Source organism: Phoenix dactylifera, chromosome 2 (genome assembly GCF_051530095.1).
Source record: "Phoenix dactylifera cultivar Ajwa chromosome 2, Ajwa_hap1_PhDact_Kaust_v1.1, whole genome shotgun sequence".
Taxonomy (NCBI): domain Eukaryota; kingdom Viridiplantae; phylum Streptophyta; class Magnoliopsida; order Arecales; family Arecaceae; genus Phoenix; species Phoenix dactylifera.
The window spans coordinates 23,309,474-23,321,116 of NC_143191.1; positions in this window are offsets into that span (position 1 = coordinate 23,309,474).

Consider the following 11,643-nt stretch of genomic DNA (forward strand, 5'->3'; position numbering starts at 1 on the left):
GGGATCTAGTAGAGAGACCTTCTGAATATCCAATTATAGGTACAAAATGGATATATAAAAATAAGCTAGATGAAAATGGAATTGTTATAAGGAATAAGGCTAGACTAGTAGCAAAGGGTTATAATCAAGAAGAAGGTATAGACTTTGATGAAACCTTTGCTCCCATAGCTAGACTTGAGGCTATTAGACTATTATTAGCATATGCATGCTCTAAGGACTTCAAGCTATATCAAATGGATGTAAAAAGTGCTTTTCTAAATGGGTTTATTAATGAGGAGGTATATGTGGAACAACCTCCTGGTTTTGAAAATCATCAATACCCCAATCATGTGTATAAACTGAACAAAGCACTTTATGGTCTAAAACAAGCACCTAGAGCATGGTATGAGAGACTTAGTAAATTTCTATTAGAACATGAATTCTCTAGGGAAAATGTAGATACAACATTATTTCTGAAAAAGAAAAATAAGGATATGTTATTAGTACAGATTTATGTTGATGATATCATTTTCGGTGCTACTAACAATCGCCTCTGCGAGGAATTTGCTGATTTGATGCAGAGTGAGTTTAAGATGAGCATGATGGGAGAGCTGAACTACTTCCTCGGGCTTCAAATCAAACAATCTGAAGGAGGCATCTTCATCAATCAAGCCAAATATATCAAGGAGATGCTCAAGAAGTTCGATATGGAGGGAAACAAGTCAATCAGCACCCCCATGAGCTCGTCATGTAAGTTAGACCAAGATGAATCAGGTAAATCTGTAGATCAAAAACTTTATAGAGGTATGATAGGTTCTTTACTGTATCTTACTGCAAGTAGGCCTGATATTATGTTTAGTGTGTGCATGTGTGCTAGATATCAGGCTAATCCTAAAGAATCACACCTAGCTGCAGTTAAGAGAATCTTTAAATACTTAATAGGAACTAAGAACATAGGGCTGTGGTACTCTAAAGAATCTAGCCTAAACTTAATAGGGTACACAGATTCAGACTTCGCTGGATGTAAGCTTGATAGAAAAAGTACCAGCGGGTCTTGTCAATTTCTAGGAGAAAACCTAATCTCATGGTTTAGCAAGAAACAAAACTCGGTTGCATTATCCACTGCAGAAGCTGAATATGTTGCAGCCGGGAGTTGTTGTGCTCAAATCTTGTGGATTAAACAACAATTAGAAGATTATGGCATTAAACAAGATAAAATCCCCATTAATTGTGATAATACAAGTGCCATAAACCTAACTAAAAATCCAATTCAACACTCAAGAACTAAACACATTGAGATAAGACATCACTTCATAAGAGATCATGTATTGAATGGTGATGTGACTCTCCAATTTGTTTGTACTGATAATCAATTAGCAGATATTTTCACAAAACCCCTAAGTGAAGAGAGGTTCAGTGTACTTAGGAGGGGATTAGGAGTGATTGACCCATCCTAGTGGGAGTTTCCACTAGATTAATTGATTTTGATGGTTAAAATGATGTTAAAATAGAGTTTCTATTCAATGATCATCAAATCAGATCCCAACTAGGTGATTTTCCCTCATTTGGCACGGTTATAGCATGATTTTTAAGTGCGTGCCAAGGTTAGAGACGACTCGAGTAAGTTTCAGAGCCGGCTCCTAAGGGGGAGTCGACTCGCGCATTTGGGGGAGTCGACTCGCAAAGTTGGCAACTGAGGGGGAGTCGACTCGCACATTGTCGGGAGTCGACTCGAAGTCTACAGGCGCATAGGGCATCCACCTCAGTCTCCCCTAGATGAGGTATCTGCTAGCTCACTTCCTATTGAAGTGAGAATCCTTTTGAGCATTTTGTCCAGGTCCATCTTCCCTAAGACAGGGAGATTTGATTTTGTGAATGAGAGGGACCTAGCTATTATGTCTTACATTCTTCAGGACACCCCGGTCAACTTTCCCAAGCTCATTTATAGGTATATGTGTGAGCCCCTGGATAGACCTAGGCTCTCCCTCCCATACGGAATGTTATTCACTCTTCTCTTTAGGCAGTACGAAATTTCCATTCCTGAGAAGGAACCCTCTCGTGCCTTGCGATGGACTGATCGCTTGGGTACGGGGACCATGCACAGGATGGGATTTCGGAAGAGAGAAGGGATCTGGGTTAGGAAGTCCACTCTCACCGCTCAGACCACCAGACCATCACCCAGTCCTGAGCCAGATTCTGACTACCCAGAGTTCCCAGACCATCCAGACCTTCCATCCACTCCTCCTGCTCCTACCACCTCTGCCGGACCTTCCTCCTCAGCTCCACCATCTATGGAGGTCCGTATTGATCCAGAGCAGCTCCGGGAGCTGCGGCAGGAGATCGTCCGAGATTTGAGGGACGAGCTGCTCCGGGAGCTCCGAGGTTCCGTGCCAGCTCCCACTCCTGCACCCACTCCATCCTCAGCATTGGTCCCATCCTTGACAGCCATGACAGACATGACGGCTGAGGTGCGGCAGGAGATCTACAACATTAGGACCCTGGTGCAGGCCCAGTTCCACAGCATGAGCGAGGTCACGAGCACCACGAGGAGGATGCGGGATGACATCCGCCGTGACATGCACACCACCACCGAGGGGGCCGAGCGCTTGTCGAATGTGCTCATCGACAAGCTGGACGCACTTCAGACCTCGGTGACTGGGCTTCAGACGTCGGTGACTGAGCTCTCCACTACACATAGCAGAGCCACCACGTCTATTATCACGCAGCTGGGCCATGTTACAGAGGCAGTCGCCCTCCTCATGGAGCAGAGCCGATTGAGAGGAGGAGTCACATCCTCGAGAGGAGGAGCTACATCCTCCAGAGGAGGAGATGTATCCTCGAGAGGGGGAGCCACATCCTCCAGAGGAGGAGATGTATCCTCGAGAGGGGGAGCCACATCCTCGAGGAGGTCATAGATGATTTTGAGTTGTGTTTTGTCTTCTTTTGTATTGTTCTTGCTTTACCTATTGTATGCTCAAATGTATTCACCTTCATATCAATACAATGAGTAGACATCTTATCTTCATTTCTGTGCCATTTGATGATTGACTGTGCCATTTGTGCCATTGATTGTGTGTGATTACCTCCTTTTTGGTATGATGACAAAAAGGGGGAGAAATGTGTAAGTATAAAATATGTAAAAGGGCAGAAATATTAAAAAATATGTAAAAGAAATCAATGGAAATAAATAAAACGATAAACTCTTAAAAACACACATAAATTTGTTCTAAGTGGATTCGGTACCTCGAGGCTCATTATCTCTCTTTTGGAGCTCCTAATGGAGTAATCTCCAGAATCTATTCAAGGGATATTCGGAGATTAGCTGAATCCTACTCAAGAACAAATTGACAGATTTTCCCTCTAAAAACAAAAATTTTAGTTCAAAAATTTCAAAGCATTAAAAGGAAATTCAGAGAATCAAAACATAGTTGAATGCATATGTTGAGGGGGAGAATCTGAATTTTAATCAAGCTAAATCATTAATGTCATATAAGCCAAACAATTGATTGCAGAATATGAAGGCTTATATAATTCCAAATGAAAGGGGAAACTTTAACTCCGAAATTTAATGTTTCACTCCTTTCAAACTTAGATAAATTAAATTATCAGACATTTGAATTCATTTATGGAGTTTATTTCATTATTTACTGAGCAACTCATTTTACATATACTCAAAGTTTTGTCATCATCAAAAAGGGGGAGATTGTGGAGTGATCGATTAAAACTCCGTTTGATTTTGATGAGCTCAAAGCATTTGAGTATATCTTGTGATTACTAATGAATTCAATTGAGTGTTTCAGTGAAAATCCTGTCCAAGTGTCTCTAGACTTGGTTCATAGCATTTTGGATAAGTTAAGAAGTCTGCATGAACCAATGTCTGAGATACGAGTCGACTCCCGAGTTTCACGAGTCGACTCCAAGCGTATCAAGGTCACTGGCACGAGCTCGAGTCGACTCCTGATCAGTACGAGTCGACTCCGACTGAAAACAGACAGAAGGACAGAAGAGCAGTTTTTCAGGTCTGAGATTCGAGTCGACTCCAGTGGAATGCGAGTCGACTCCCAGCGGTACACACAGAAAAAGTCAGAGAGCGTTTTATGGACTCTGAGATTCGAGTCGACTCCAATGGAACGCGAGTCGACTCCCAGCGGTACACAAAGAAAAAGTCAGAGAGCGTTTTATGGACTCTGAGATTCGAGTCGACTCCCGCAGTACGCGAGTCGACTCCGAGACTGTGCGACCATCGACAGACAGAAGACCATGTTACTGCCTCTGAGATTCGAGTCGACTCCCAGACAGCTCGAGTCGACTCCAAGACAAGCTTCACGTCAAAAGACAGAAGACCAACTTTCGAAAACTGAGAGCCGAGTCGACTCCAAGGAAGTTCGAGTCGACTCCAAGACTGGATGAGCCAAAAGACAGAGAATCGGGAGTTCGGGCTCTGAGATTCGAGTTGACTCCCAGGACAGTCGAGTCGACTCGAGTGGACAAAATTCAAATTTGGATCCACGGACTACAGAGGATGAGCCGACTCCAAAATTGTCAGGTCAGCGCCAGAAGTTGGCGAGTCGACTCCGGGTCAAGACGAGTCGACTCCCAGTCAAGACGGCAACTTTAATTCAAACTGGGAACAGTTGCCGAGTCGACTCCGGAAAAGCTCGAGTCGACTCCTGCTACAGCCGAGTCGACTCCTGATCGCGCGAGTCGACTCCAACCCACCAACGGTCACATTGTCAGGCTGCGCAGAGTGTGCAGAACGGCCAGAAAAAGCAGAGTAACGGCTAGTTTCCGTGGGGGTTGGCTTAAATAGCCACAGAAGACTGTAGCAAGGTAGAGAACACACATTCCACTCCTAGCATTCAAGTCTTCAAGCTCTCTAAGTGCTCTTCAACGAGAAAAAGGGAAGATCTGCATTTACTGCTCCACCAACATCTTCCCAGCATTCAAAGCTTCCTCCTCCTGCTTTCAAGTCGATCACTCTTTCAAGAGGAGACCGGAGTTCCAGAAGCCACACCTCTTCACCATCTTAAAAGCGTTTGAGGGCTTCTAACTCCTTTACGATTATATTGTTTTAAATCTGCTTTTTGAGAAGCTATTTTCTGTTTTCTTCTATCTCGTGTATTTACTTGATTCAATCGGGGGATTGAATCAAGGGGATTAAGGTTGGTTGGTGAGCCGGTTTAAAACCAACGAGTGTAAGGGTTTGATTATGAGCCCGGAAAAACAATCGGGGTTGGTTCTAGTCGGTGAGCTTGGGAAAACCGACCGAGTTCGTTGTGAGCTCGTAAAACAACAAGTTCGGTCGTGAGCTTGCAAAACAACCGGCTGTAATCCAAGGGGGTTATAGTGAAATTCCCAAGTGAGACTTGGGGAGTGGACGTAGGAGCAAGGGTTAGCTCCGAACCACTATAAAACTTTGTGTTTGTAGTGCATTGTCTCTCATCTTCTTCCCCACACATTACTCACAGTACTTAGCTTTAATTAAATAACTGGCTATAGTATTTAGTTAATCATCCACAAAGTTTTAATTAGCTAAGTTAATTTAAAAACCCAATTCACCCCCCCCCCCCTCTTGGGTTGTCTATCTGGGCAACACCGACCTCATTTACAGTAAAGAGAAGATAAAAGCCTAAGTCCTAAGATGCGGCGGCAGCGTACGCGTCACCCTCGGGGTCGTCCACGGCGATGACCTGGGGGCCTTTAGCGGGCACGGGCTCGGGGTCTGCAGCAGGGGCCTCAGCAGGTGCCTCCGGAACGCTTTCCGACTCGGCCACCGCCGTCGCAGGCTCGGCGGCGTCGCACTCATACAACCCCGCCTCGGATGTCAGGATGGCGGGGATGTCGTCCGAATCAGACCCGTAACCCAGGTTCATCCTCGGACGAATTGTTGAGAGGTCGAACTGGGGGCAGATCCGAGCCATCTGCTTCCGGAAGTTGTCGAAGCCCCGGAGGAACCCGTCAACGGTTTCCTCCTCTAACATGTCGCGGAACTCCTCCGACTCCTTGAAGAGCTCCACGGCATTCTCGGCTCGCTCGAATGCCCTCTTTTCCCGAGCCTCAAGCTGCTCGATTTTGAGGCGGAAGACCCCGCACTCGTACTTGAGGCCCGAGATCTCGGATTGGGCCTCCCCCAATCGCACCTCCGAGGCGCGCAAAGCCGATTTGGACAGCGAATGGGCGGCCCTTTCCTCCTCGAGCACCTCGACCATAGCTAGGCGCCCGGCCTCAGTGGCCTCCCTCCGTGCCTCGGCCTCGGCCAGTGCCGTCTCCAACTCGGCAATTCTTTTCTTGGCTGGCTCCAATTGCCGGCCGAGCTGCCGAGCCTCTTCTTGACACCCTTGGGCGATGAACACCAAGGCGTCGACCTCGTGAATGTGCTGCAAGAGAAAACGGATGAAGCGATTATGAGTCGAAAAACATACAGCGTGTTCGCCAGTAGCTTAAGGAAAGTTGGAAAAGTAGCTTACCCGAACAGTATTGCGGTAGGTACCGTCGACGATCTCTTCCAGCGGCAAGTTTTGGAACTCGGCCCGGTCTCTTTATTCGCGAGAAAAGAGACGTGTTGCTAGTCGGCATGTGGGGAATATCTGAAATCAAAAATTCTCCTAAGTGTCAGACCAATAATAGTAAAAAGAAAGAACAGACAAAAAAAAAGAAGGTAATGAAACTACTGTTACCCTCAGGGCGCGCCGAACTCAGACCCACGCTCGCCAGGGCGTCCTCCCGTAGGAGCTCGGTCAGGTCGTACCCCTTTCCGAGGGCCCGCAAGGAGTCCAGGACCCTCAGCTCCCTCCCCGAGGGCTCGGAGAGCCTGTTGAGGGCCTTCAACCGAGGGTGCCCCCACCTCGGGTTGAACCCCCACGGCGCCTCGGACGCAAGAAAGAAAAATTTTTCCTTCCACTCATGAATAGAGAAAGGGGCACCATGAAAGAGTGACATACCGCCCCGAAAGGCGAAGTACAGCCACTCTGCGTCCGCCGGGTTTTTCTTTAATAGAAAACACCGACGGAAGACGCTCACGGAGATCGGGATCCCATGCCCGAGACACAAGGACAGAAACCCGATTATGGTCCTCCATGAGTTTGGAGCAAGCTGTGCTGGGACGAGCTGGTACTCGACCAGCAAGTTGTTCACGAACTCGTGAACAGGGAACCACAGGCCGGCCCAGAGCGTCTCGCGGTGAACTGCGATCCGACCTGGGGGCGGCCGCGTCGCCCTATCCTCCGGTCCCGCAGTTTCGAGACGAAACCCGGGCTGAAAGAAGAACCGGGAGCGGATCAACTCCAACTCCTCCCCCGACAAGCTCGACCCTACTTCCTCGGGACCGAGACCCATTTTGCAGGAAAATGAAATAAAATAAAACTGAAGATAGAGGAGGGAGGAGGAAAAGGAACCCTAGCTAGTACAGGGTGGGAACCTATGGGACATCGCCAGAAATCGCTCCGGGCACCGTCGGCAAAATTTGGTCGAAGGGTGGAGCGAGGAAGGAGACGGCAAAAATACAAGGCAACCAAATAGAACTCTTAGGGCAGACTCGTGGGGTTTATATAGACCCCCCCGACGGCCCAGATCGACAGGATCGGTTTCCGTGCCCCGTCCGGATTGCGCCGCGTGTCGGCCTCAGAAGCCGAGGCACCACATTCACTCCGGATCAATAAATCGGAAACAAAATCGAAACGCTGTCCCATCGGATCTCACGGCCTCATCATGGGTCCGCAAAATCGAATCACCTTGAAAGACGAGCGGACGTCACCCCCGCTCCCTTCATTTAATAAACCTTCGGGACACGTGGAGCACCGATGTAGCCTCCACCTCCCCAGATCAATGATCTGCTAATACGAGATCGGAAACGTCCGACCTCAGATCACGCCGTCCATTTTAAAGCACGAAACGGCATACTTATTTATGAGGGAAGCCTCAACCATGAGATCGAGGCGCCGCCTCGTCGAGCCCAAGGCCCCTCATCATGGGTTCGCCGCACGAAGCGATCTCGGAGATCCAAAAGGCGCCATCCCCGTTGCAGCTGCTTCGGGAAACGTTAGGACGCAGACCCCATCATAAGCTCGCCGGCTAAAGCGACCTCGAAGCGCCAAAGGGCGCAGGTTCCGTTATAAAAGCTCCGAAAAGCGTAAGGGTGCGGACGTGATTCCCTCCGACTTTAATAATGATAATTTCTACTTCCCGCGTCCGAGCCTGCAAGCTGCTCGAACTCGGAAGTCGGGGGGTAGTGTTGGGGAAATATGCTTTTCCCCCAGCAACATAATTATTCCTAAGAGGCCGCACAACCGCCGACCTGGGACAGCCGAGGTCGACGTCCGACCTCCGACCTCAGAACCTCCGACACCCGAGGTCTATTCTTGTCGACTACCCACGACGGCCGTACCCCTCTGAGGTCCGGCCGAGGGCCATATCCTGCCACTGCCCCGGCATTTATTGCGCACGACCCCTGCAAACCCTCGGTTCACTCAACAATTAATGTGGATCTCCGGCTCACTCAACAATTAATGCGGATCTCCAGCTTACTCCACCATTAATGCGCGTGGCTCCTGTTATCTACGGACCCGCAACTCTCCACGGCAAGTCAGCCCAGCAGAGTCCAATCAACGATGATAAGTCTCTGATCTCGGCCATACCTCCGACATCAATGCAATGATTCGCCCGATCGCGTGCCACCTCGGGTCGTACGACGACCTCACCTCCGACATCAATGTAATGATTCACCTGATCGTGCGCCGATCTGAGCAACATGCCGAGCCGTACAATGGCCTTGCCCCATCACATCACAGGTAAACCGGCCCCTCCTATAAAAGAGAGCCCTTGCTTCTCAGAGGGGGGTTGGAGACTGGGCACTCTACGAATACTATTCTTCTTCTTCTCTTACACGATTTGCCCCCCTCTGACTTAAGCATCGGAGGGCCGGCGCCGGAATACCCGGCCACCGGCTTACCTGCAGGCACCCGGACGGAGGACGCCGCCCGCCGACGGACCGCCGCTCCCTCGTGACCACCCGCTGCTCCCTCTCTTCGACTGACGATCGCCCCCGGGTCCAATTTCCAGCAACATCTAGCATTCCTAAATGTAAATATTTGGAGGGTTTGGTCATACTTCGCTTTCTTCGCACCCATGTAATTGACTAAAATATCCTCTATATAATTTTCCATTAAGAGTCTGGCCTTCATTTTACATGGATTTAATAATTTCTCTTAAATAAGGGGATTGTGGTGGTGCATTTTTTTACTAAAAATATGATTAATCATAGTTGTTGCTTAGCTATGCATCTCTCTCTCTCTCTCTCTCTCTCTCTCTCTCTCTCTCTCTCTCGCATTCAACATCCCTAATCCCCCATCTCTATTTGTCTCCCTAATCTTGCCCAAAATTAGAGATCCCTTTATAAAGAAGTGCTCCCCTCTCATCCATCAAGGACTGATTGCTTCTTTTTGTGTGAATAGATGCTGTAAATAAGGAATTTCCTTGAAAGAATACCATTAGAGAAGTTTCACCTACCTACTCAAGTATGTTTCAACCCTAGCCTATGGGATCTTGGAGGCATTCGATATTATTTTCATAGAAATGTGCTTTCGTAGTTTGTACTATAGGGCGTCCTTTACTAGTGTATCTGCATGAAAACAAGCTGTTCGAGGGTGAGATCCAAAGGCCCTATTATTCCTTATTTCCTGTCTTATTCCCTTATCTTTTTTTTGCCAAAAAAAAAAAGACCAAAGGGGAAAAAATAAATTGGTTCCGGCTCTTGTAATTATTGAGTTGAAAATAAGGTACGTCGCACTGGCCCGAACCGGATGGTAAAGAACATACTATACTATACCGGTTCGGTGCCCATACTCGATACGGGTGGCGTACCGAGAACTCTGTACTATATCGTACCAACACTATGGTAGTGTGCACCGGTACGGAGTACAGTACCGAGAAGGTAAATCTTGGTTGAAAGATATTATTTTATCTTTCTTCTAGTATTAGCTTATACCTAGAGAGATTGCCAATATCGGATATTACCAGAAAAATTAAAATGCAAGTATGCAATGCTGCACATGCAAGTAAATTTATAGTGTTTTTCCTTCGCTCATGCAATGCTTTATAGTCAAATTTTCCTCATATTCAGTAAATTTGCAGTGTTTTCCTTTCACTCTTGCAATGTTTTATAGTCAAAATTTCCACATATTCAGTCACATGATGTTGTGCATTTATAAGGCATTGAATCTTTTGTTAGTCTGAAGTTAAAAAACAATGTATTTTATGTTTATGTTATATTTTTGCAAGTAGGTACGAGTACCCAAATGTTCCTCTCACCAGGGAAGTAATTAAGACAGTTTCAATCGTATGGAGCCAACCTTGAAGTACCAAAATCTGGAACTTTAGCTGTGTAGATGTCGTCCAAGAGTATGATGGCGAACTTCACATCTCTATGGATGATTGGAGTGGAGGCCGACGAGCGAAGATAGGCTAGTACTTTAGCAGCTTCTGCAGCGATCCTCGCTCGATTTTCTAAGGATAACGAGCCTCGACAGCCTTCGCCATGGATGAGGTGAGAGAGGGTTCCATTTGACATGAATTGAAACACCAGCAAAGGCACTTAGGTCTCTAGGCAACACCCCAAGAGCTTCACCACATTCTTATGGTTGATGGTGGAGAGGAGAATGGCTTCATTTAATTATGAACTGCTTGATTTCACCTTTGGTTGCAATTTTGGATCTCTTAATCGCAACAGCTCTTTAGTTTGACAAGGTCCCTTTCTTTGTACACCATTCCGAAGCCTCCCTGACCAATAATGCAATCCCCATGGCAGTTGTTGGTTGTTCTCTATGGTGCTCCTTAGAGATAAATATCCTCATAATGGAATCATCACGACCGCCACCACCTAATGAAGAGATATGATGATGTATGAATCACCCGCTCTAGCGAAAAAAAAAAAAAAAAAAGAGAGAGAAAGAGAGACGATGTTGTAGTGAAAGACTGCCACTATGTTGAAAGAACTTCTCCTTGAGCTTGATGAGTCTCCTTTTTAGTTAGAATCCAGTACAACCAAGATACGTTGGCACAAAGAAATAGGTTAGGCTGATGGATGCATATATAGGCCTATCTGGTTGCAAGAGATTACAACTACAGTTAACTATTAATATTTGATTGCATTACTAGTTGATGCTAATCAAAGTGTGGCCTTCTGGTTGACTGCAACCATGATAGCAACATCACATGTTTCAAGCCTTACATGGTTTCTTAGATTTTGGCCGCCAAGTGGAATTTTTTCTTATGAAATTCCAGGGACACATGTTGCAGGCCTAGGCTGTCACAGGAACATCTAGGTGTAGTTCATGGCATATAATTTGATATTGCGCCTTTGGTTACCCCTAAATGTCAATTCTTGTAAAAAACTCCTATCTCCTGAGACTGAAACTTGCACCATTTTTGCAATCTAAGTTGCTTAAACCTTAGGCTAGAGAGAGGCTCTGATAAGCTATACTGGGTTTGAAAAAGGTTAGGAATTTTTTAAATATTATCTTCCATTCTCAAAAGGTATAAATAATTTTAGGATAAAAAGATGGATCTCAGTTTGTGTTCCTATGGAACATTTCTATTCCATGGAAGAATTGCCTGGTCCATTTATGTCTCCATGAAATGATATATAGTAATATAGTGCAATTGAATATG